This window comes from Suricata suricatta, chromosome 5 (assembly GCF_006229205.1).
Source record: "Suricata suricatta isolate VVHF042 chromosome 5, meerkat_22Aug2017_6uvM2_HiC, whole genome shotgun sequence".
Classification (NCBI taxonomy): Eukaryota; Metazoa; Chordata; class Mammalia; order Carnivora; family Herpestidae; genus Suricata; species Suricata suricatta.
In genome coordinates, this window is record NC_043704.1 from 130,887,531 (window position 1) to 130,914,780 (window position 27,250).

The 27,250-nt window shown below is 41.5% G+C and overlaps 2 long non-coding RNA genes across 2 annotated transcripts in view; one reads left to right on the forward strand and one right to left on the reverse strand.

The window, feature by feature from the left end:
• Positions 1–27,250, forward strand: part of LOC115292851 — a 122,227-nt gene that overhangs the window by 18,851 nt on the left and 76,126 nt on the right. The gene's annotated exons all lie outside the window — the stretch shown is intronic.
• Positions 9,380–12,909, reverse strand: LOC115292853. The gene is made up of 3 exons (XR_003909173.1): positions 12,830–12,909; positions 12,034–12,175; positions 9,380–9,521 (listed from the first exon to the last, which is right to left on the reverse strand). It is a non-coding gene; the product is annotated as an uncharacterized LOC115292853 (long non-coding RNA).

The following is a 27,250-nucleotide window of genomic DNA, read 5'->3' on the forward strand; positions in this document are numbered from 1 at the left end:
ATACTCTCACCTATCTTTTGATAACCCCTGACCCCATCCTTCCAGGACAACCCATCACTTAGACTCTCTCCCTTCTTCCTGGATAGAGGGCCAACAGTAGTCCTTGGGTAGAACCCCTCCGTTATAGTTACTTTGGTTGCTATAACAAATTATCCCAAAGTATAGCAGCAGAAAAACACCATTGGATGTTCATGGATTCTCTCAGTCAGGAATTAAGACAAGGTGTAGCAGAATTGGCTGACCCCTCCTCCATAATGTCTGGGGCCTCAGCTGAGATCTCAAAGGATGAGAAATAAAATCTTCTCAAGTTTCATTCACTCACATATATAATAGTTGATGCTGTCTGTTGGCTGGGAAGACTTAAGTAACTAGGAAGACTTAAACATTAGCTAGAACATCTACTGCATATGACCTTTCTATGTGGCTGCTTAGCTTCCTCACAGCATGGTGACTGGAGGAGAACAATGAGAACAATGAGAGAGAGGAAGGCAGGCAGAAGATGTATAATTTTTGTGGCCTATCCTCAGAAGTCACATAGGATTATTTTTTCTGATGGCCAAGATAGTTACAAAGATCTGCTTACATTCAAGAAGGAAGAATATAGGCTTTCATCCCTGATGGAGGGAGGGCAGAATCACATGTAAGAACATATGGGATGGAATATATATTGGTATGACTGTCTTTCAAAATAATCTGCCATATCCTTCTAGTGCCCAATGGCTCTTTTTCTATGCCCTGCCCCAAGGGAAGCCCCATGATATGGACAACATCATGAAAACAGTTCTGTAGTAGTCAGTATTCCTTTGTCATAAATAAAAATCTATTACCAAAAACACGCAAGGAAGATGGTAGAGTAGGAGAACCCTAAAGTCACCTTGGCCTAGCAGTACAACTAGATAACACCCACTCAGTGTAAATAATCCAGAAAATGACCCAAAGAGTAGCAGAACAGACTCTCCACAGCTAAAGAAGAGGCAACATTGAAGAGGGAAGGAACAGGGGCACCTGGGTGGCTCAGTCGGTTAAGCATCCGACTTCAGCTCAGGTCATGTGGGTTTGGGTCCCACGTCGGGCTCTGTGCTGACAGCTCAGAGCCTGGAGCCTGCTTTGGATTCTGCATCTCCCACTCTCTCTCAGCCTCTGCCCTGCTCACACTCTGTCTCTCTTTCAAAAATAAACAAACATAAAAAAAATTAAAAATAAAAAAGAGGGAAGGAACAGTAGAGATGTAGTCAGGAGCTAATTGAATCTGTGGGAGTGTCCGTAGGAGGGAGAGATGCCATGGACATGGAGAGGAGAGAGAAACAGACCCTCATACCAGGCACCCCAGGCATGGGGAGCTTGCACAAGCAAGATGAATCTGCATAACATTTGGCTTTGAAAACCAGGGAGACATAATTTCACTAATTCTTACAATTAGTGGGGCTTAACACTTGGAACTTTAAAAATTGGTGGGCTTGGCTCTGGGAGGGCTGAGAGGGCAAGAAGGAACTGAGTCCCTGTCCTTGAAGACAGCAAACAGCTCTGTAGAGAGACAGCATAGAAGCAGCAGTTTGAAAAACACCTGGGATAAATGGGAGGGATATTTGTTCACTAATCTCATAGTACATGCTGGAGGTGCAGGGATCATTGGGAGACTTCTCTAAGAACAAAAGAGCTGGTAGGTGCCATTTCCCTCTCCTATTCTCCAGCCTAGACACATAGACATCAGATGGAACCAGTGCAGTGCCAAAACTTACTACCTAACTTGTTACAGTGTGCCCTGCCCCCACATTCTCCTGCAGACATGCCTCCTCCAGCCCAGCTTCAGGTCCCTTCTTAAAGTAGATCCACCTTGCTAACCTTGCTAACACCATACACCCCACCTGCATGGTCTCCTGCAGGTATTTCTCCTCTAATATACACTTGGCCAGAGCCATCCAAAGTGGTGCCATAAGCTTGAAAGCAGCCTTGACAGGGACCAGCATAACTCCAAAGTGACTCCTTCCCTAGGAAGAAGGGAAGATAACCTCACATATCAGTTGGACTGAAGCCCCAGCAGTGGGTTGGGGGCAGATATCTGGTGTGGTCGCAGGCCTCACCCAGTAATGTAAGCTTCTCAGGGACAACACAGGGAAAGTGGCCTGCAGTTTGGTGCTACTGGATCTCTGGAAAACACCTTGTCTGACTCGAGCTCAAGGCAGCCCCAGACTGGTCCATTAACACTACAGGGACCAAATACTGCCCACAAGCGGCAAGAGAGCCACTGCAAATGACTGGGCTGAAAGCAAAAGTGGCTCAGCCACAGCATTAGGGTGCAAGCAACACACATAGATGACACCTCTGAAGCACTCGGTTCTGGTGAACAGGGGACATTGCACTGAAGGGCACTACAAAATCTCTTATTCATAAAATCACTACTTTCAAGAATAGGAGATTTAGCTGACTTTCCTAACACAGAGAAACAGAAACAGAGAGTAAGACAAAATGAGGAGATAGAAGGATATGTCTTAAATGAAAGAACAGGACAAAATCAGAGCATGAACAGAAAAATCAGAACTAAACAAAATGAAGATAAGTAATGTGCCTGATAGAAAAATTTAAAGTCATGGTAATGAAAATACTCACTGGACTTGAGTGGAGGACTTCGGTGATTCTCCAGAGATAGAAAACATAAAAAGGAACCAATCAGAGATGAAGAACTCAATAACTGAAATTAAAATACACTAGATGGAATAAATAGTAGACTAGAGGAAGGAGAAGAATGGATCAGTGACCTGAAGGACAGAGTAATGGGAACAGGAAAGAGAACTGATAATCATCACCATCATCATCATAATGGTAATAATAAAATAAAAATAGACGAACTCAGTGACACCAGCAAGTGTAATAACATCTGCATTTTAGGGATCCCAGAAGGAGAAGAGAGAGAAAGGGACAGAAAATATATTTGAAGAAATAATAGCTAAAAACTTCTCTAATCTGGGAAAGGAAACAGAAATCTAGATCCAAGTGGCACAGAGATCCACCATCTCTCCAAATCAACCCAAAGAAGTCCACACCAAGACACATTAGAAATTGAACTGGCAAAATGTAGTGATAAAGAGAAAAATGTTTTAAACAGCAAGAGAAAAGAAAACAGTTACATACAGGAGAAAACCAATAAGGTTATCAGCTAATTGTTCAGCAGAAACTTTGCAGGCCAGAAGGAAGGGCCTGATACATTCAAAGTCCTGAAAGAAAAAAAATCTGCAGCCAAGAATAATCTATCTAGCAAGGTTATCATTCAGAACAGAAGAAGTAAAGAGTTTCCCAGACAAACAAAAGATAAAGGAATTTATGACCACTAAATCAGCCCTACAAGAAGTGAAAAATAAGGGGTGTGTGTGTGTGTGTGTGTGCCTGGGTTGCTCAGTCGGTTAAATGTCCAACTTTGGATCAGGTCATGATCTCACAGCTTGTGAGTTCAAGCCCCATGTAGGGCTGTATGCTGACAGCTGAGACCCTAGAGCCTACTTCAGATTCTGTGTGTCTCTCTCTCTTTCTGCCCCTCACCTGCTGATTCTCTCTCTCTCTCTTTCTCTTTCTTTCTCTCTCTCTCAAAAATAAATAAATGTTTAAAAATCTAAAAAAAAAAGTGATAAAGGGGACTTGTTGAGTAGAAAGGAAAGACCATAAGCAGGAGTAAGAAAAGTAGGAAGCATAAAAGCAGTAAAAGTACGTATATCTACAATTCAGTCAAGGGATTCACAAAATAAGAGATTGTAGCATATAATACAAATACCTAACATGTTGGGGGGGTGGGGAGTAAAGAATGGATTCAAACTTAAGCAGCCATCAACAATATAGACGCTATATGCAAACATGCTATGTTTAAACCAAATGGTAACTACAAACCAAAAAACAAGTGATAGATACACAAAAAATAAAGACAACGAAATCTAAATATATCACTAAAGAAAGTCGCAAATCATGAGAGAAGAGAGCAGAGAAGAACAGAGAAGAACCACAAAAACAACCATAGCAGTGGAGTAACAAATGGCAGTAAGTACGTACCTATCAATAATTACTTTGAATGTAAACGGACTAAATACTCCAAAGACATAAAGTGATAGAATGGATAAAAAAGCAAGACCTATCTATATGCTGCCTACAAAAGACTCATTTCAGACCTAAAGATACATGCAGATTGTAAGAGAAGGAATGGAAAAGCACTTACGCAAATGGAAGTAAAAAGAAAACCAGGGTAGCTTCTCAAAGAATACAAAAACACTAATTCAAAAAGGTATATTCATCCCTATGTTTATTGCAGCATTATTTACAATAGGCCAAATGTCCATCAATAGATGAATAGATGAAGCAGCCCAAATGTCCATCAATAGATGAATAAAGAAGATGTGGCATGTATGCACAATGGAATACTGCTAAGCCATAAAAAAGAATGAACCTTGCCATTTGAAACAACATGGATGGAGATAGAGAATATAATGCTAAATGAAACAAATAAGCCAGAGAAAGACAGATACCATATGATTTCACTCACGTGTGGAATTTAGAAAGCAAAGCAAATGAACAGAGGAAAAAAGAGACAAACAAAAAGCAGACTCTTAACTATAGAGAACAAACTAATGGTTGTGACTAGAGGGGAGCTGGGTATGAGGATGGGTGAAACACATGATGGAGATTAGGAGTGCCCTTGTTGTAATGAGAACTGAGTGATGTGTGGAATTATTTAGTCACTATATTGTACACCTGAAACTAATATAACACTGTTAACTATACTGGAATTTAAAAAAAAATCTATTTCCCCTGGACTCTTCTCAAACGAGGGAATATATTCCTCAGATGTGGTTCCTCCATTTCAGATTAGAAAAGGGCGAACATACCTTTTGAGCTAGATCTAGATTTCTTTTAATCAGCCCAAGGCTTCTTTGGCTTTTATTTTTGGTAGACATGTGGTACTCTTGACTCACACCCGGCCTATAGTCAACTAAAACTCCCAGATAATTTCTGTGTGTTGCTACTAATCCCTGGTCCTCATTCTGTACTTGAACTGGAATTTTTTTTATGCCCAAGTTCAAATATTTTCATTTTCTCTGTTAAATTTCATCTCATTAAATTTATCCCATCATTCCAGCCTGTTAAATGTTTTGGGATGTTGAACCTTATCTTGCATATTAGTTCTCCCTCCAAAGCTGCATGTAGCCTAAACATTCTGTTAAGCCATTAGGGCTTACATCCAAGTCATTGATAAAAATGTTGAATAAATATATGATTTTTTATTTGATGTGCACATCAGAAAATCAACCAAAACCATTCCAGCTTTTGAGATGAGGGAACTAAGACTCAAAGAGGTCCAGGGATATGCTTACAGTCACATTACTACTAGATGTGACAAAAGAGGAATTTGAACCTATGTTTTCTGGAATTTCTGGGAAATTTCACCAGGCCTGGATGTTTGCCTAAGGAGAGGCTGGGGAAGCAAACAAAATGTAAGCTGTGACTAAATACAATTAGAAAGATAAAACTGATGAGCTCTGACAGTGACTTGTGGAAAGATAGCATGGGACATTTCTTTTTTATTTTTGTTGTTGGATTTTTTTTTAATGAAAGAGCACACACTCACAAGCAAGCAGGGAGGAGGGGCAGAAGGAGAGAGAGAGAATCCAAGGTAGGCTCCACACTTAACATGGAGCCAGTCACTGAGCTCAATCCCATGACCCTGGAATCATGACGTGAGCTAAAATCAAGAGTCAGATGCTCAATCCACTGAGTCACCCAGGTGTCCCTGCATAGGACATTTTTTCTTACTTTCACTTTCTGCCATTGTGCATTTTTTTCTCCTTACTTGCAAATAACTATATTTGTAGTCTCAACTTCAGAAAGCTGTATTATGAGCTGTCTCCTTGAACCACAACCCATATGAATACCAATCTCCTGCAAGAAGATGCTACAGTGCAAAAATGGGAAGAATCTGCTGTATTTGTCAAGGTTATGGTGAATCAAGAATGAGCTGACTAGGTAGGGTGACCAACCGTGTTTGCCGGGGATAGTCCCAGTTTTAGTCCTAAAAGTCCCATGAAATCCCTCAGTCCCGGAAAAACAAGATGTTTGGTCATCCTATGAGTAGTTTAGGGCAGCATGTTGTTCTCCAGTCTACTCTTTCACGGTGCAACAGAGTAAAGACAGCCACAGAGTCTTTGACACATCTTCTATTGAGAAGTGGGGCCTATATTTCCTTCCCTTAAAACTGGAAAGTTCAGGGGAAGTGATGCTGTACCAGGTTTCCAGCTAGGTTTTAAGGCACTGGCAGCTTCCACTTTCCATTTCTTAAAACAATTTCTCTTGGATAGTTTTGAGCCACCATGTATGGAATCCAATTACTGTGATCAGCTGTACTGGAGGAGTCACATACGAGCACTCCTGTCTACGGTGTGGTGTGACGGATGCATAAGTGAAGCTGTCCTGGACCCTGCAGACCCATATGTACCAAATGAATGTCACCACTGAAACCACGAAGTGATCTCAGTTGAGGCCATGTTGAATAGAAAAAGTATGCTGTTGTGTTGTATTCAAATTCCTGGCCCACAGAATCCTAAGACGTAATAATAAAAATGGTTGTTTCCTTAGGTGCTTTATTTACGGGTAGTTTGTTATGCAGCTAAGGATATCTGAGGTGAAAAAACCATACCTAAGTAAACAGACCTAAACAAAACACACCTAATTTTTTTACTCACCATTATAAACAGTAGTAGCCCATCTCCAAATTAACATTTTGCTGAAGATCTGTGCCATTCTTGTTCAACCTCAGCAAATCTCTTCTGGATGGACAAACGGTACAAGGTGAGCTGAAGTGCTGGCTTTGACTACCTACATCCATTCTTCTTGCACCATCTTGGCATGCCATATTGGCACATTTCTTTCTCTATGAAGCTGGCTCATCTCTGTGCCATATGCTCTAAAGACTCCTTTTTGATGAGATTTACATCTTTCATTCCAGCCTTTGGCATTTTGTTGGCAAAAACAAGCACACCCCGTAGGGCACAGTCTTCACCAAGTGAATTCTCATGCAGCCTCACATTTATCTGGAGCAGCAAACACTTGACTGCTCTTTCCAATGTGACTCCATGATGGAAAATCTGATTGATGAAACCGTACATTCCTGGAGGGCAAGGGCTGTGTTTTAAGTGTCCTTGGGTCCCAATAGCTTCTCTTTGGATGAATGGACACAGTCTCCCCATGCTGGCAGTTCCAGTTCATTTTACTTCTGCTACTTCGTTTGTTTATTTTTTTCACTTAAGCCTGTATGTGTCTCCTTATTCATAGAAAGGATAAGTCTTAAGAAAGAGCAGAGTCTACTATTGTTAGCAGGGGATTAGAAAATAAGGACACAAAAGGATTCTGCATCAATTTTTAGACTTCTCAGCTGAATAAGTTGCTTCTGATTTTCTTCCCACTTGAAATCTTTGAAGGTTCTTGGATAATGGGAAAAAGGAAGGTGACACAGATGTTCATTTATGATGCATTGGGGTGTCAGGAGAAAATGTCAGGGACAAGGCTCCCAGAATCAGCAGGTGGTGTCAGTTACATGAAAAAAATATTCCCTAAAGAATCTTGGAATGTGGGATCTTAAATACAGAGAGCATATTGGTGGTTAACAGAGGACAGATGGGTGAGGAGATGGGTGAAATAGTGAAGGAATTAAGAGTACATTTATCATGATGAGTTCTGAGTTAATGTATAGAATTGTTGGATCATTATATTGCATACCTGAAACTAATATAACATTGTACATTAGTTATACTGGGATTTTAAAAGAAATACATTTTAAAAATTAAAAAAATATTATTTTTTAAAAATCTAGGAATATTGGAGCTGTAAGAGACCAATAAGGAAAAAGAGTGTAAGAACATGGTGACATAGATGGTGGTGGAATTAGGACAAGGACATTAGTCTCTATCCACCTTGTCAAGTGCCCTTGACACTTCACTATGTTATTATCAGGTTTCTAGGTCAGGATGAGAGAGCCACATGCAATAGTCTCTCCATTTACTCCAAATCCCATTGAAATTATGACACAGAAGTTCCAGAGGAAATAACCCCCAACAGTGTGGAGAGTAGGAGCAGCTTTATCATTACATGGGAGTTATTAATGAATGTTTGGATGACAGACGGCAAAGAGGAACACATTGGCAGGTAAACATATGGAGGAACCCACCAATGCTAGGATGAAGACTGTGGTTCAGCCTGGAGCCCATCTCCCCCAGGAACCCCAGAAATGCTGGAAGCCTCGAGTCACCAGGTAGAGAGAGTCAGCGTGGGAGGTGGGATAAACTGTGGAGGAAGTGCTAATTGGAAGGCTGCCTGTGGTGAAGCTGTGCCAATATCCCCGCCACCCTGACACTCACATGCATAAATGCTCCCCTCACCCACCCATGAAGCTGCAGGAGAACGAGATGTCACAGGAGCTGCCTGGGGAGAGAGTGAGGCTTTCCATAGTGGAGGCCTGGTATCCCAAAGCAAAGCCCTCCAGATTCGGGTGCTCTGAAGAAGCTCTTAGTAGGGGCCAGGGCACACGGTCTCACATTCTTGCTGTGTCCTCAAGTGGCTTTTTCTCTGTGTGCTTCCATCTCTGGTGTTCCTTTCTCTTCTTATAAAGACATCAGTCCTATTGGAGTAGGGCTCCACCCTTACGACCTCACTGAATCTTAATACTTCTTTAAAGGCCTGATCTTCACATACAATCACATTCTAAGGTACTGGGAGTTAAGGCTTCAACATACAAACTTGAGGGAGACACAATTAAGACCATAACACCCATCCTTAGGATACTTATTGAATAGACCATGAGATATCCACACAGTAGTGTGCCATGAAGTTGTAAAAATGGAAAGTATGAGGAAATTTTCTGAACTAATGTGGGGCAATATCCAAGATGTATTCTTAACCAATAAAAAGCCAAGTACAGAATACTTTATGTGTTACCTAGGAAATGTGAATACAAAGTTATAAGTGTATATATGAGGCATAATATTTGAATATTCTCTAAAAATTGACTATTTTCATTTTGGGTTATGACCAGTTCTAGTAGCACTCCTTCAACCTTTAATATTTCCTGATTAATGAGTCACCTAATTACCATGCTTTCTTCCACTTAACTGAACTTTGATCTGTGGGCCTTCTCAAAACTTAATTAAATGCTAATTAACCAAAATTGCATTGATCAAATGATACTTATAATTGGTTGTCATTGTCACAAAATCACATATAGGAATGTTTTTTTTAAAGGACTTGGTAGATAGTATGTTTAGGATTTAGGAATGCTTCAGGCTACAAGGAACAGAAAACTCAACTTTTGAGTTGCTTAAACAAATAGAGGTTTATTTTTCACTGTAACAAATGCCCTGTATACATCAGCAGCCCAGGATAATGTTTAATGCAGACAAGCTCTTTCTTTCTCTTCTATCCACTCAGTCATTATTAGCATGTTGGCTTGTTGCCTCATGGTTGCAAGATGCCTGCTGCAGTTCCAGGTATCATATCTACATTTAACTCACACAAGAAAAAAAAAAAAAAAAAAAAGAAAGGTAAAAATGGGGCACTTGGGTGACTCAGAAGGGTGAAGGTCTGACTCTTGATTTCAGCTCAGGTCATGATTCCAGGGTCGTGGGGTCCAGCCTTGCCTCAAGCTCCACATTGAGCCCCTCATTGGGCTCCCACAGAGCCTGCTTAAGACTCTCCCTCTGTCCCTTTGCCCCTCTCCCATTTGCATTCATGTTTTCTCTCTCTCTCTCTCTCTCTAAAATAAAAATTTTTTAAAATGATAAAACAGTGATAGCCTATTCTGTCTCTTTTTATCAGGAAAGCAAAACTTTCCTAGGATCCCCAGTGAGGTTTTTATTATAGCTCATTGCCTAGAGCTAATCCTATGGCAACTTTTAGCTGCACAGTAGGGAAACAGGGTTGCCACAGTTGACTTAAATCAATCAAGATTCATCACTTGTGGCTAGATACATTGCCACTCTAACAAAGATGGAATTCTATCAGTAAAGGTAACCAACATTTTCATCATACAAAATTCTAAAGAATGGAAAAGTGAGAGACTGCTTTTCCTAGTCCAAATCCATCTTTATTTCGAGGAAACAAAACAAAACAGAAACAAACTCATAGATATAGGAAATAAAATGTGGGTTACCAGGGGGGAAGAAGGAGTGAAATAAGAGTGAATGGGATTAAGAGGTACAAACTTCCAGTTATAAAACAAATAAGTCATGAGGATATAATATACACCATAAGGAATATAGTTGATTATACTTTAATAACTCTGGATGGTGACAGATGGTAACTAGACTTATTATGGGAATCATTTCATAATGTATAAAAATGAAATCACTATGGTGTACACCTGAAACTAACTGATAGGATATTGTATGTCAGTTATATTTCAATTAAAAAAATTCATCTTTCTTTATCTCCACCTGTCACCTTTTTTTTTTTACCTGCCATTTTTTAGCTTAGACTGTGAGCCACTTCTGATTCCTTTTATATGTCTTTTCCCAGTACACATTTTTAGGGACTCTCTTCCCAATCAATCCTGCAATAACTCTACCTTCCTCACTCAAACCCACCTAGTCAGAATATTCTTCTTAAGTAGATAACTCTCTCAATCTCTACAGTAGTGAGAGCAAAAGAGGAACTTGAACATAACCAATAAAACGTCAAAATGATTTTTAAAAACCTAATTTCCCACCTTCACAAAATAAAGCATTGTCAGAGCTGGTGGTAAAATGGAAAAATTGGTGAGTGTTGCCCAATATTGGGTTCCCCAGGAAACCCTGGGACCAGGAACTGAGTGCAAGTAATTTATTTGGAAGATGATCCCCAAAAACATGGGAAAGGGAGTGAAAAAGTGGGACAGGGAGGAGAAAATTCTTATGAAATATGAATCCAAGGTCACTCTAGACACCCGGAGCTTAACCCCACTGGAGAACTCCCTAGGAATCAGTGTAGAACATGCCTCTTAGAGTTGTCACCCCTGAAGGGAGAGGGAGCTTTGGTATTTATCCTTCAGCTTTCCTTTGTTATTGGCTGAGGGGTGCTGCAGTGGTGTGGACACTAATTCCCTAGCATTTATGGACTCCTGGGTTTGGGCAAAGTGGGTTCAATCACCCAGGTAAGCCCTTCAGTAGTTGGGAAGGCAGGCAGTTGTGCTCTAGAATGGCAAGGCCAAGGATACGGGCAGGGCATTGGGGGCAGCTGCCATAGGTGTGCTGTTTTGTAATTCTCAAATCCCGTTGCTCATTGGATGTGATAGCTATGAAAAGGAATGGCAAAAAAGAACTTTTAATAATATGGAGACAGAATAATTGAGCATTGGCTGCTACTTTGGGATCTTTAGAGTTTCATAAGACCTCAAGAATAGAGAAGAAGATTGTCTAGTTGTCCCCACAGTCAGGACACCAGTCCAAGGAGTACCTGGCACAAAGCTCCACTTAGGGAATCAAATGAGAATTGTGACTCAAGCTAAGGTAAATAGCATTTGTGTTTAATCTGCTCTAAATAAACATATCTTTATTTCTAGTGATGCTACGGAAGATAGTGGTTGTTGTCTAGAAAGCCAGAGGCTTTTCGCCACCATATGGCTGACTTGCTCAAGCCACATAGAGAGGCAAAGTGCCTCTGGAATCCTGGGATCATTAGGACTAAATTGGCCAGGCCCCAGGGCATATTCTGTTCAATGACTCTGCATGTTTGATTATTCAAATGGGGAGCAGGACTTGAGGAAACAGATTTTGATAAGGGGTTCTATGTTTCCGGAATAGATCTCATTGTGCAAGGAAGGAACGTTTTGCATCTTAGGCCCACTCTGCATGCAGGGCTCTAGTTGAGCTGCCCTTGGATGACCTCTTAGGGCTGCCTGCTGCCTCTGCCCTCTGCCTACCCTGTGTGCCAGTGACTCCGGCACATTCCAGACTCCAGATGTCTCTCAGGCCTGCATGCGTTTGTCTCTGTGTTCCTAGTTAAGGTCTCTCCATCTTTACATCTGACTCTTACCTGTCTTTCAAGTTCCATCTCAGCATCACTTCTTCTCTATAGTTTCTTTCTCCCACTGTTCCTTCCCCATCTTCCATTTCTTTAAGTTTGAATGTCCTTAAAAGCAAAACTTGTGACAAGGACTTGGGGACAGACAGTTTATCTGCAAAAGTAAAAGAAAAGGTGAGATAGGGTGGAGGAAAACCAATGAAGTGTACATCAGTCAATGGGTGACTGCTGTGAGTTAAGGCTCAGTCCTGCAGGAGCCCTCTGAGCGATTGCATAGAATGAGCCTTGGAATTGGCCCACTAGGTATTTGTATCCCTCATTGTTTTAGGGTTACTCCTAGGGGTGGTAAATCCCCAGCACTTCCAAGCTGGCCCAGGCACAGGTTGAGTAAGATCCACACAGGTACCACAGGAAAGCTCTTCCACAGGCATAGTTGCAGAAAGGCTCAGGGTCAGAGGAGGGAAGCTGTCAGCATGCACAGAAAATGCCTACCACAGCTTCAGATGGACTTTAGAGGAGGATAGTAGGCATTCAGTAAACGTCACTTGAATTCGATTATTCAGAAATCATAGTGGAAAGTAGACAGAACAGCATTTCAATTACGAAGGGCCTAGGCATAGGTGGAATGATCATTTTGTACAAACTGAGTTTGTCAGGAAATCATCAGGAAGAAAGAAATCATCTTGTAAAACCACTCATATGCAAGCTATCTGCTTTCCCTTGTTTTAGGATTAATCATGAGTTTTAGTAGCTATTTACACCTGCATTTTTAAATATAATTACAAACCAAATAATCTTCAGTTCTTACCCTTTGATGCAATGCTAAGTAACAGTTTGGAACACAATTTAGTCTCTGCCCAGCATATATTGAAAATAGCCCTATGTAGCTGTCAAAGCATAAACAACTCAGGAGGAAAGCACTGCTGTGGTTTTACTGAACAGATGGTCTGATGACGTCGGTGTCTCCAAATTACCTGCAGCCAAAGCAGATGGGAAAGCGGACATCACAGCCCAAGCTTGATGGCAGGCGGGGACTCACAGAGAACGTCAGGGGAGGAAAGTCACATGGAATGCTTTTTTTTTGCTTTGTTCTCAAATTCTTCAGGAAATCTTATCCTATTCACAAAGTTTTCAAATAAATAGCAAGAATTATTTCAGCTGATCCCACGAACAATCACCACTAAGACAGGGCTGGAGGATACGGCATATAGTAATGCTACTGCCCCTAAAAAGTGAGATTAATTCTAAAAAGAAGTTATTCAATGTGTAAAAGTATTATCTCTATTAAAAGAAACATCTCAGAGCTATAATTGAATATGATAGTTCTTTGAAAAAATCATCATACTGGCTGCATATTTAGCCCTGGGCATATTGTAGTTTGTGGGATTTACATTCCATCTTGCTTCAAGAGGCTGCATTATAATGAATATTTCACCCGGGACTGACTGCACAACACTTTATCTCTACCCATCTGATTTCCTTGTTTAGTATTGTGCTTTCACTGTTTCTTGCCCTGCTGGTGTCTCAGGGCCTTTATTTCTTTATGCAAAATTCTTGACTTCATAAAGGGATGCATTCCAGCCTCAACTATGGATCGGCCAAACTGTGGTGTATTACTTGAGTCCAAGACTTGAATCCTTAGAGGCAGAGTCACAGAGCTTTCTGTTTACGAACGAAGAAGTAGAACTTTGGGGATCCCACCCTTGTTTGAAGGCTGAAGTCACTGAAGACAAAACAAGAACCCAGAGTCGACTCTATATAGAAGCCACATGGCCTGCACAGCTTCACAAACCCAAGTGCCCTTAACCCGCCTCTCTTAAGGGGTACAGACCGTGAGACAACTGGTTTATATACTTCCAACTCAAAGTATGACCTGAGAAACATTTTTATTGTATTTTTCTACATCACTCCTGTCCAGTTTCATGGCAGGTGTATCAGCATACAAGGTTATCTTGGTTTCAGTTCCAGGAAACAGTCTCTGAGGCAGAAATCTGAGTGCAAGGAGTTTTCTTAGGATGTAATCCCAGGAAGCAAAGATGGAAGGCAGAGGAAGTGAGACAGAGAAGGAAAAGAACATAGCTTAGCATATCCCAGCCAAGAAGTGAGGGAATTGGGATACGTTTCCTCTGACTCCTGTCTGTCATTACATTCAGAGCTGCTTCCAGGGGCATTAACTCTCTTGTACTTCTGGAACTTCTCTGCCTCAGTGGGGTGAGAGAAAGCCCTTGAGTGGTGAGTGACTGATTCTCAGTAGACTGCATTGGGGCAGTGAGTGCCGTACTGTGGAGGGATATGGGCAGAGCATAGCAGCTTCTGCTGTGGTTGGACTGGGGTTCACATCTGAATCCATTGACTTGCTGAATGACCTCAGATGCGTTACCTCTCCTCTCTAATCCTCAGTGTCTTCAGCTGTAAGATGGAGAAAAATACCATCATGAGATACTGTGAGTAGTAAACGAGAAAAAATACATGTAAAGTGCTTAACACAATGCTTAATACAGAGGAGCCCTTGATATGTGTGCTGTTCCTTTCTTGTGTCCAGTGCCTGGGGAAAAAATGGAATTTAGGGTCACAGTGTGCTAATAACATTTAGAGCCATTAACTGGCACTTAGGTCACTCTCCAGATTTCATAGAAGAGGAAGCTTGAGAATGAGGAAAGAGGTTGTCCAAGGTGGGGGATATCTCCTATTAGAGGACGGCAGAGCCAGACCCGGACATTGGGGCATCTGGCTCCATGTGTCTGCTCTTTTCATCACCCTAGACTTTGTCTCCTTCAAAATTGTTCACAGACTATAGATCTAAAAAGAAGAGTGAATTGTAGTCACATCCTGAGGTCCCTCACAAATTTGATAAATTAGCAGTGGCTGCCTGTGGCGCTGTGTTGAGAAGGATTCTTATGACGAGGTACGCTGTGCAAGTGCATATGATTGAATTTCCAACATCTGCCATTGATGTGGGCGAGCGTGCTGGCCATGTATATGCCGGTCCTGTTGGCGTACGGTAATTGAGAAAGCTCGCTGCTGGGCTTAGGAGTTGGCACCAAAAGAGTGAAATAGCCATTTTATTTGTTGCTTTTATCACAGTAATCATGTATATTCATTGTGGAAAAACTCTAAAGATATAAATGAGAAATTAAAAATTACCTCTAAGGTACAACAGAGAGGAGAACTATCTCTGGATCGGGTCTCTGTGCTCAGAATCAGAAGACCTGGGAGGAAGAAACGAAGCTCAAAACAGAAATTAATTGAGGGTCTGTATAGGCACTGATATCCCCACAACTGGATGCAGAACAGCAGACAGCCAGACATTTAATCCCAAGAACTTACCCACCCCCCCAAAAAAAGAATGGAAAAATAAGTCAGATTTCCCTGAGTGGATCTATAGATTCAGTGTACATCCAAGCAAACAGACTTCATGAGGATTTTTCACAGAATTAGCAGCTAATTCTAAAGTGTATCTAGAAGAGTAAGGTAGTCAAGGTAGTCCTGAGAGAGGAGATAGTCAAGATAGTCCTGAGAGAGGAGAAGTAAGAAGGGGAGACTTAACTTACAGATAACCAGACTTATTATGAAGCTATCGTAATTAAGACAATGTTGTTCTGGCACTGCAGTAGATGAATTGACCAACGGAATACAATAGAGAGCTTTAAAACAGACCTGTGTACATATGAAACTTTGATATATGACCGGAGCGGTTAGGCAGCAAGGGAAGGAGGGATTCTATCATAAGTGGAACTAAAAATATGCTTATCCATACAGATAACAATGAACTAGACCTCTGCTTCACAACATACCCCCAAATGTATCCAGATGAATTAAAGTGTTTAACTATAAAAGCAAAACTTTAAAATTATTAGTAAGATATCCAGAGTGGGGTGCCTGGGTGGCTCAGTCGTGATTTCGACTCAGGTCATGATTTCCTGGTTTGTGGAAACCACAACCAGGAAGCATGGGGATTCTGCTTGGGGTTCTCTCTCTCTCTTTCTCTCTCTTTACCTCTCTCTCCCCACTTGTGTATGCTTGCTCACACTCCCTTCCTCCCTCTATCTCAAAAATAAATAAATAAACATTAAAAAAAGAACTATAGAGTAATATTTTCTGACCTTCAAGGAAAGAAAGGATTTCCTAAAGAAGGCATGAAAAGTACAGGTCTGAGAAAATTTCATCCAGGCCAGTGGGAAAGCTCAGAATAGGAACATCCCACCATGCTCAGTCATTCCCTGGAGACGGCCTGGGGAGAGTGTGGCCTCAGTGGGAATACTGAGGAAGATCCCAAGTGTGTGACGGGTTCATCCCAGTAGGCTTTCTCGTGAAGATATCTGAATGGCACTTTCCCATGGCTTTCCTGCACCAGGATTGAGATAATCTGATTTCATCTGAAATCTGATAAATTCTGATAAACTGTCTTGAGGATAGCACTCTACTAGTGCTACTAGTAGACCCAACTACCTACCAGTACAAATGTACCAGGGAGGGTTTTCCTTGTAAACTGCAGAACCCTCTTTAATGAGGTAAGCAGACATGGAATTTGTTAAAGGAAATTCAGGCAGCTCACAAACGCTCTGGAAGGACTAGAGAGTGCAATTCAGAGGGCACACAGCCGGCACGAATCCCCAGCTGATCCCTCAGCGAAATCACCTGGGGCACAGATACCATGGACCACACCACTGATCTATAGAATTTCCACTGCTGCAGCCTCTGGCAGCTGGATATGTCTGTATCCACCAACAGGGCTTCTGTGTGGTTCGGTGGCTTACAGCCTGAAGTCTCAGACAGGAGCCTCTAACTGAGGAAAGCTGAGTCATGTGCCTCAGCCTGGGTCAAGCAGAAGCCGGAAAACCAATTTCTGCCTTCTATGTTGCCATTTCATTTCTCCCTTTTTATTCCTAAAGACATGCATGCCACATTAAGTTCCCAAATTTCTGGATTATTTTTTAATAATTGCTTTTGTGCTAGTTGCTTTTTATACCGATAGGACTGCAACTGCATAATTCCCTTAATAAAACTATTCCAAAGTCCCAAGTTTGGGTTATTTCAGGTGCAATAGATGGCCCCAACCTTGACACTTGGGTGCTTGTTACCTTCTTTCTTCTAAAGTGGTTCCTGGGGCACTGGGTGGCTCAGTCGGTTGACGGTCCAACTTCAGCTCAGGTCATGATCTCACGGTTCGTGGGTTCGAGCCCCGCATCAGGCTCTGTGCTGACAGCTCAGCGCCAGGAGCTTGCTTTGTATTCTGTGCCTCCCTCTCTTTCTCTGCTCCTCCTCCACTCTCACTCTGTCTCTCTCTCTCTCAAAAATGAATGAACGTTTTAAAAAAAATTAAATTAAATTAAAAAGTTGCTCTTTCTAAGTTTGTCCATAGATTGGAATAGCGAACTTTCTTTGGAGCACAAGCTCTTCGTTCACTGATTTGCTGCACAAGTCTCCATTAGGCACTGGCTCCATGACAAAAGTATTTTTACTTCATGCAGTGACTGGAAGATTTGTGAAGTGAAGTGAAAGATTAGGGAGGTACAGTCCAAGAAGAGGTATGTGAGGCAAGTTGAAGGGATATGATGGTAGATAGTGTTATGGGCACAAAGTCATCCCATCCCAGAATGCATTGTCCTTTGTAATGTGACTTTGTTGCTCCTCTATCCAGAGGTGTAGCCTATACCCTCTTAAAACTGGGCTGGACCTGTGACTTGCTTTGACCAATGGAATATGGTAGAAGTGATATTGTGCAGACCCCAGAGCCTAGGTCTCAAGAGGCCTTGCAGCTTCTGCCTTTGCACATGCGGAGCACTGTCCTGTGGCCACTATGTCATCAAGAAGCCCCGATGAAGGACATCTGTAGGGGGGGGGGGAGCAGCCTAGCTCTTCATGCTGGGTCTAACCCATAGCTGACATTCCATGAGTGAGCTGATGTAAGACCAAGTGGAAGAACCACCTAGTCAATCCTCAGAATTGTGAAAAAAATATATTCTTATTGTTTTGAACCAACTCCATTTTAGAGTCGTTTTTTATGCTGCAATGGGCAACTAAAAGAGATATAATGAATGTCTTGAATGCACTCAGATGGTAGAAAAACAAGGTAACAGGTAGATGGAGAGTTTATTTTTCTAACATTTAGTGGGTGTCTAGGATATGCACTATGTAGAATTCATTTAAGCTTCCTAATAGTTTTATGAGATAGGTACTATTATAGAGATGGAGAAAGCAAGGCAAAGTTACTTGGTGAAGTAATTTGCCCAAGGCTAGTAAGCGACAGGTTGGAGACTTCATGTCTGCCTGATTCCAAAGTCCTTGCTCACGAACATATCACTACACTGCCACCAGCACTTATAACAAACCAGTCCAGGATAATAAAGGATAAATAGAGAGAGGGAAATAAACTCATGTTTTATAACTCTTTCTATATATATGTCTTAGCTGAAGAGAACTTTCATAAGAAGGGAAGAATGATTCTTGAAATGATAACCCACTTTCCCAGTCAGGCTTCAGTTTCAATAATTTCTTCCTTGAATTATTGTTTATAAAAGATGGATATTGTGAGACTGACTTGGGTTATAAGAATTAGAAAAATGGGAAAATTCAAACACACTTGTGAAAAATAAACAGACTTGTATATACTAATAATTCTATCACAGTGCAATGCCTTCTAAAACATCACTGACATTCATTCATTCAACACAAGTATGTTAAGTAATTACAAAGTGCCGGACATTGTGCTAAGTGCTAGGAAGACAAATGTGATCTGTTTCTAGCATTCAAGTGTTGTATAGTCTAGTTAGAACAGAAAATTAAACAAAAGCCCAATGCATGAATTTTCTAGTCATTTTTCTATACTTCAAAAGAAAGTCAGTGATCTAAGGAAAAAAAAAGTTGCTTTCAGTGATTTTCTGATTAAGTGATAGAGTTGTACAAATTAAAGTATTCTTACCAATCTCCCATATGACCAAAATATATGTGGTTATATACCACATATTTATTTCATTTCCAGTGAATACTAACTACTTGCCCAAATTTATAATCCAAAACTTGGTAGGAATTTATTTCTTCATGGAACCATAAAGAAGTTTCAAATTATAGATGACTCTAGAAGACAATAATTCAGAAATTTCTGTAAAGCAATAAATTACACTCCACCTCTTCTTTTGTGCCTCATGGATTGCACATAAACACTCTAGCTTAGAACTATATCCATAGCTGATGAGTATAATTTTTTTTTAAATTAGGACCATATGAGAAGAGTGGCTTCAGACACATGTTCCATAGTAGTGGGCAGGGAGTATTCTAACCCCTGCTGAGTAGACTTGCTCATGTTCCTTGCCTTCTCTTTGCCTCCGGTTCCCTTATCTATAAAATACGGCCAGATGGTATCTCGAATCTTCCCCAGATGTAAAACTGTATGGTTCTTTAAAGGGCTCTTGTTGGTTATTGGCTGTTTTCTCTAGCTACCTGTGACATCTTCTTTGCAAATCAGAGACAAGATTCCTTAAGATTCCTATAATAAGCTTAATTTTATTTTTTTCTTGGTCTTCATCTGGAATTTAAAATGTTTCAGGGTGCTTGGGTGGCTCAGTCGGTGAAGGGTCCAACTCTTTGTTTCACTCAGGTCATGAACTCATGGTTCATGAGCTCACGCTTTTTGTTGGGCTCTGAGCTGACAACGTGGAGTCTGCTTGGGATTCTCCATCTCCCTCTTTCTCTCTGCACTTTCCTCCCCACACTTGCTTTCTCTCTCTCTCAAAATAAATAAATAAACTTAAAAAATTATTTTAATGTTTTGTAAAGCTGAATTTCCTATATGGCTTTACAGGATGAGGAATATAGATTGTGTGTGTATGTGTTTTTGTGTGGTGTGGTTCTCCTTTTGAAGGTACAAGAGAAGATGGGCACAGGTTACTACAATGAGCCTGCTTATTAGAATTTGGGAAATTTGAGAAGTGTCTGGCTTCAGTGTTAGCCATATGCTGGGCTTATATTACGCAGCCGGCAGAACAATACGCTCTCTTGCGTATGTTCCTCTCTTTCCCCGGACAAAGGAGTTGGGAGGTCAGGTATCTCTCAGTTCTGATTCAGCACCAGCTAGTGCTGAATTATGAGAATGAAGAATGGCTTCCTTGATATAAGCTTCAGTTTCTTCATCTGGAAAGTAAGTTGCTTTAGTAGACCATGGGATCTACTTAGGTTACTTTTCACACTATTTTAAGAGTTTAGATAAATTGAGGTTATAATAACTCATTTAACCCCAAAATATTGCTAGCATGTAATATACATATGTTCAAGTGCACTTTAGTTATTAAAAAGAGAAGTTACCTGCCCAAACATGAAAGACCAAGAATCATCACAATTAGTGCCTTGCCTGTAGGACCTCAGTGGTATCCCAGAAGTTGCCAGTCAGGCTCCATGCTGCCCTCACTGAACACCAGCCCTGTCCCCTTTCACACCTGTAGCTGCAGGAGCCACACATCACTGTACTCCCAGAGAGTAACTTCTATCATTACAGGTAGAGGAGGAGCCCAGATGGCCTGATGGTTCCTCTCTGTGAGCTTCTCCTCTTTATGCAATTTTTAAGATAATGAGTTGAGCTGATGGTATGAGACCTGTGGAGCAGGTGATCTAAGGCAGAGTCTCCCACCTTTGACACTACTAACATTTTGGGCTGGATGCTTCTTAGTTGTGGGGGCCTTTCCTATGCATGATAGGATATTTAGCTCCTACCTGTCACATGCTCACAGCGCCCCTCCTGTGGTTGTGACAACCAAAAGTATCTCCAGATTTTGCCAAATTTTGCCAGAGTAAAATCAGCCCCCATTGAGAACTAGTCCTCTAAGGGGAATACTTTGGATGTGTGAACTTCCACATTCTCAACAGCAGTTCTTGAAACAAAGAATTGGGTGCAGGTAGCCTATTTGGAAGGTCATCTCAGGAAGCACTGTGAGGGACTCAGAGGTAAGTCAAGGAAGAGAGGGAGGAAAGCCAATAAAGGGTGTGCTAACGGGCATGTCATAGTGTGAGTGGTAAGAGGCCAGCTCCACTGGGGGCCTCTGGAACTGTAGAGTACAGCTAACATGGCCCCACTGAGGAGCACTGAGGCTGAGGCATTCGTCCTCCATGAAGCCATGGGGCAGTATGTCCTATTCTGACTCATCCCATCCCCAGGATTTTTCCTATGATTCTCATCCTTTTCAGTCTTATGACAGCAATGCATGTCTTTTATAACTTTTTTTTTAAATGTTTTATTTATTTTTGATACAGAGAGAGACAGAGCATGAGAGGGGGAGGGGCAGAGAGAGAAGGAAACACAGAACCAGAAGCAGGCTCCAGGCTCTGAGCTAGCTGTCAGCACAGAGCCTGACGCGGGGCTCGAACCCCTGAACGTGAGATCTGACCTGAGCCGAAGTTGGAGGCTTAACCGACTGAGCCACCCAGGCGCCCCATGTCTTTTGTAACTTTAATGCCCGTTCAATAAAAATATTTGTTTTAAGTCTATCTTTTGAATCTTCAAAGTCTTCCCCAGTATTCAAGGACTATACCTAGTGATTTAAGGCCAGCCCTGAGGAAGCTGATGAATAAGGAGAAAGCACAGCTTGATCCAGAGGGTATGGGGGTGGAAGGAGAGGCACTCAGCCTTTATCTTGCAAATTGAATACGGAAGTAATTTTCAGAGAACAGGTAAGACTTCCCACACTGTCAGTTTTCACTAACGGCACTTTTGTAACCATGACTTCACGTCAGAATTGACATTGCATTGGCTCCTCTGACAGCCTTAAAGAGATACCGTCAAGACTTTGTCACATAAATTGAACAATTTAGACAGAGCTTAGGCGACGATAGAATGAACTTCACCTGGAATGTGCTGGGGGCAGAGGAATGAATTCTCAGAAAACCAACTCCGTGCCAACTCAACCTTCCTGCATCTCCTTCTCTCATAACCCACCTTAAACCTGTTATTGAGCCGCTTATCAGTTTAGAGCATAAGGAAGACATGTTGAGAAAATGAAATTTTAGCATAAAAGAGAAATATCTGCTAATCATCTCAGCAAATGATAGACTGGTGAGTTTCTTTTTTGTGTGTGTTTTTGGGGTTTTTTAAATGGCATTTGTTTTCATAACATTAAAACTGTTTAAGATAATCTCCTGTGGGCTTATATTGCTTTCTGGCAATGGAAATTTTGATATACAATCACTGACTTGGCCATAGCTCTTGATTTTCTTCCAAGGAGTTCAAAGCACTTTCACTGATGCGGTAGCATCTTATTTAGCTTTGTAAACTTGGGGCAGAAGAAGAGAGGGAGGATGGACACATGCGAGTCTTTATTTGTCCAGTGGGGATATTAAGATAATGGAAAATCCATGGCTTGGCCAAAGTAACTCAGAGAGTTCTGAGCCCTCTAACAGGAGTCTCCCAAGCCTTACAGGGCTGTATATCCCACAGATCTGGACTGAAGCCCTTGTGGGATTTTGTCTTTAAGAAACCTTCAAGTAGGGCAGTACCTGGTCGGCTCAGTCAATTAAGCTTCCAACTTCGATTCAGGTCATGATCTCTCGAGGTTTGTGAGTTCGAGCCCCACACTGGGCTCTGTGCTGTAGCTTAGAGCTAGGAGCCTGCTTCAGATTCAGTGTTTCCCTCTCTCTACCCTTCCCTTACTCACACTCTGTCTCTCTCTATCTCTCTCAAAAATAGATAAACATTAAAAATAAAAAAAGAAACAAACCTGCAAGTAGGAAAATATATCTGAGACTCTGAACAGAAAGCTGTGCCCCAGCAGTTTGAAATAATGCACCACTAGGCCAGATTCGAGGTCTGTGGCATGATTCGTATCCTGACCGGAACAAAGAGCAAAGATTTAACACCAGCTGAGGTTTTTTATTTTTTTAATATTAAGAAACAAAAAATAATCACCCCCTTTCCTGCCAAGTATGGCAGTGTAAAGACCAGCCAAGCCCACCTTTCTTGAAAACCCATGATCTGCTTTTCAAGGGGAAGATGAAAGCGCCAGGAATAGACAATGGTTCTGAAACACTGGCTGACTTTTGAATATTCATGACTATTCTGATGCAAATGAATATTTCAAATTGAGTTGTTTTTGAAAAGGTGCTGTTGGAAATGTATACACTTATGAAATTGCTTTTCCAGTTCTGCAGATCCCCCAGAATGACTTCCTTGGCTTATTTATAGTTCTCCTAGAAGGTTTCCCAGGTGTCAGGCTTGGGCTGGAGTTTCAGCGGGTTTCTTTTCAACAAAAACGAGGGCTACAGTGCCGCTAACCTCCTCGGAAAGTCTGGCTTTGTTTAGTTGGAGCCAGATCTGATAGGCCCTCCTTGCCCTGCCAGCAGCCAGACAGGCTTATCACACATCAGATGGTCTTTCCTTTGGGGTAACCTCCAACCAAAGCTCAGTGTGCCCTGAAGAACAAAGAGAGAGTGAGAACGTGCTGGTGCTTGGAAGCATCAAATGGTCTGGAAGTCAGGAGGCCTGTTTGGGTTTTGCTGACTTTGTACCAGAAGGGTCTCACCAGGTTGGGCACTGGGTGTGGTGTGTGGCCCCAGCAAGTCAAAGGACTTGGAGGAAGACACAAAGACCCTGTGGGCTGATGGAGACTTAGAAACCTCAGAGCACAGTGGGCGTTCAGTCCCCTCTGGGGAAGCCGTGGGAATTCCTTCCCATTTAGGCTGGATGCAGAAACAGTAACAGTTAGTCAAGCCCAGGAGGAAGATGAGGGGCTCAGGGAAGGTGGTCATTGCTAGAGGGAAGAAATGGGTCATTGTGAAGCCAAGGTCAGTTTCTGAGGAGAGAGGGCAATTACTGAGCTCTGTCCAAGGCCAGCAAAGGAAGCTGCCACAGGGTTTCCTTTGTTTCACAGGAGGAGGAGTGAGCCTCTGTTTCAGATACCTGCAGAGACAGGGCGGGGAAGCCCTTGTCTCAGGCGAGTGGGGTCTCATTGGAGGAGAGCGTGCTCTCTCGTAAGCCTTTAATTCGCTTGCGCTTCTTGCACCACTCCCAGCACACATCATGAAAGGTCACCAGTGTGGCCTCTGAGGCGATTTCTTGAGTGGAGTATACCTTCTCTCCTGCCAGTCTTCCTCTCTCCAGTCCAGCCTTCCATCCACAAATACTCCATGGTCACTCTTTCTCTGTGCCCACTGAGAGGACCCTGATTCACATTGATTCAGTGAGCACTAACCTTACCATGTGCCAGGCCCTTGTCAGGGTCTGGGGACATGAGGTGACTCCAGCATGATCTCTATCTGTTCAGTGCTTCTGGTCTATGGATCCAAACGTATTTCCCACCCCCAGCGTGTCTCTCTGTCCCACCATTATTTTCACCATCATTTCTTTTCCTGGGATGTTTTCTGGAGTCCCCTCCGCTGGCAGCTCCAACTGTGCAAACCTCTGCTCACTTTGGAGGTGTGTAAGTGTTGCCTTTCCATTCAGTCTCCCTGATGATTTCTGTAACATATTTGTTCTCTGTGATTTAACATATAATTTTAAGTGGCCTGGCTATTTTGGGGTGTGTAAACTAGTCTTCTTTCAGGGGTGGAATCATATGCAGCCCTGTACTGGATCTCTTCTTAACTTCTGACCCCACCCCAGCACTCAGCCCACAACTGAGCACGTACTAAATATCCAGTAAGTACTGTTAATTATTAGAGTCAGCACAGCTCCAATCTCATCTGGCCAAGAAAAGCAGCTGTCCCTACAGTAGATCCTGAAAATGATATAAGCAAATGTATCAGTAATTTGTAACTAAAAGGTAGAAAATGTATTTACATAGAAAGCAGACCTCATTCATTTGCTTCCAGGTCCAAGAACGTTTCTATTTCATAAAAAAAAAATAGTTACAAGGATCATCAAAGGTGACCCTCAAGAGACCTTTGATAAATCACTTAAACTTTCTGAGCTTCACTTTCTTTGTCTACAAAATGGGAATCATAATGACACCTAATAGATGATGCATATAACCCATTTATCCCCAAATCTAGAAAAGAGTAAATATTCAATCAATGATTGCTGTTATACTTATTATCATCGTAATTGTTCCATCGAACTAGCATTTCCCAAAGTCTGAAAAGTGGATTATTTGGTGGTACATAGATGATTTTAGATGCTATATTGATTGACTTTTAAAACATTCTAGTGTGCGCTAGGAAAAATATTATTTAATCACATTTATGACATATTTATATTTTAGTTATTTTTGCTGCATGACAAACAATCCCTAAACTTAGTGGCATTAAACAACAGTGAAGTATTATTTCTTCTGATTTGTGATATGCATTTACGTTTTTTTTGACTGAGCTCAGCAGGTCAGTTTTGTTCTTCATTCATATGTCTGGCCCCTGAGCTGAGATGACTGGAATAGTTGGGGTTAGCTGGGAATCTCTCCTTCTATATGATTTATTTAGCCAAGCAGCTGAACTTCTTTATGTGGTGGCTCAGGGCTCCAACAGCAAGTGTCCTGAGAGGATAAGTCCCATTGTGCACGTGCTTATCAGGTGTCTGCTTGCATCATACTTGCTAATGTCCTATTGGCCAAAGCAAGTTACATGGAAAGTCCAGAGTCAGTGTGGCAGGGACTCCGTAAAGGTGTGAATACCAGGAGGTGTGGTTCGTTGGGTACCACCAATGTAGCAGTCTTCTACAGTCATAATTAACCCAGGGACTCACAGCTTGTAAGTAGCCAGCTGAGATCTGGAGCAATGTGGCTCTAGAATCTTTGGTCATAACCACCAGGAAATCTCCTCGAGCAGAGTGTTCCAATCATCTGTCTCCAAACGTGGTTACTTAAAGCAAACAAGCATCTTATTATGTTCATTGATTACGTGGGTCACAAATTCAGTAAGTCACAGCAAAGATGGCTTATCTGTACTTCATGTCTAGGTCCTGGATGGGATTCTCAGATTGCTGAGAGCGGCCTGAGATGGTTCACCTGGAGCTGAGGTTCTCCCTCTCTGCTAGGGTTCTCAGGTCTCTCCTAACACCATTTCCCCACGTGACTAATGTCTGAGCGCCTTCGTAGTCCAGTGGTCTCAGAGGAGTCAGATTTCTGGCATTGTAGTTGGCGTTTCTTTAGAGAGCAAGGTAGAAAAGGCTTTACTAACACTGCTGTGCTGTATTAGTCAAAGAAAGCTACCAAGCCAATCTAGATTTAAGAGAAAGAGAAATGGACTCTACCTTTTGATGGGCGAAGTGGTATATATGTGCAGGGAAGGAAGGAATTGATGGCCATATTTAGAGAGTTTCTACTGCAATATGCTTAAGGACTAAAGTGTTATCACTAATTTAAGGTTTGGTTGTATTTATAATAGACTATTTTTTTAAGAACAGTTTTAAGTTCACAGCAAAATTGAGAGGAAATGATAGAGATTTCTCATATACCTCCTGTCCCCAAACATGCATAGCCTCCTGTGTGGTCAATGTCTTCCACCAGACATTTGTTACAGTTAATAAAACTACACCAACACATCAAATTCCCCCAAAAGATCATTAGGTTTACTTTTGGTGGTATATATTCTATGAGTTTGAACAGATGTATAATGACATGTATTTGTCATTATAGTGTCATACGGAGTATTTTCAGTGCCCTATGAGTCCTCTGTGCTCTACCTATTCACTCCTGCCCCTTAATGCCTGGAGTCACCAATCTTTTTACTAACTCAATAGTTTTGCCTTTTACAGAATATAATATAGTTCGAATCATAGTAGATAGCCTTTTCAAATTGGCTACTTTCACTTAGTGATAAGCATTTAAATTTCTTCCATGTCTTTTCATGGCTTGATAGCTCATTTCTTTTTAGTGCTGAATAATAGTCCACTGTCTGAATATACCACATGTTACTTATTCATTCACATATTGACATCTTGATTGTTTTCAAGTTTTGGCAGTTATGAACAAAGCTGTTACAAACATCTGTGTGCAGTGTTGTTGTTATTAGTTTTCAACCCCTTTGAGTAAATACCAAGGAGTACAATAGCTAGATGGACTTTTTAAAGGTTTTTAGTTAGTCAATCTGAAGAAAAAATCAAGTAATAATATTAAGCATTAATATTAAATAATATTAAATTGAACCAAATGAAATTTCTGATTTTGTAGAGCACACCTAAATGTTATATACCATTCAACTTTATAGTACAGTGATCCCAAAATACTGCAAAGGTTTTCACGTTGATATGCAAAAAACTGAAGTTTGGGAAACATCTTCTAACTGAAGTATTTAATTTTTTGGTGACTTTTTTTCT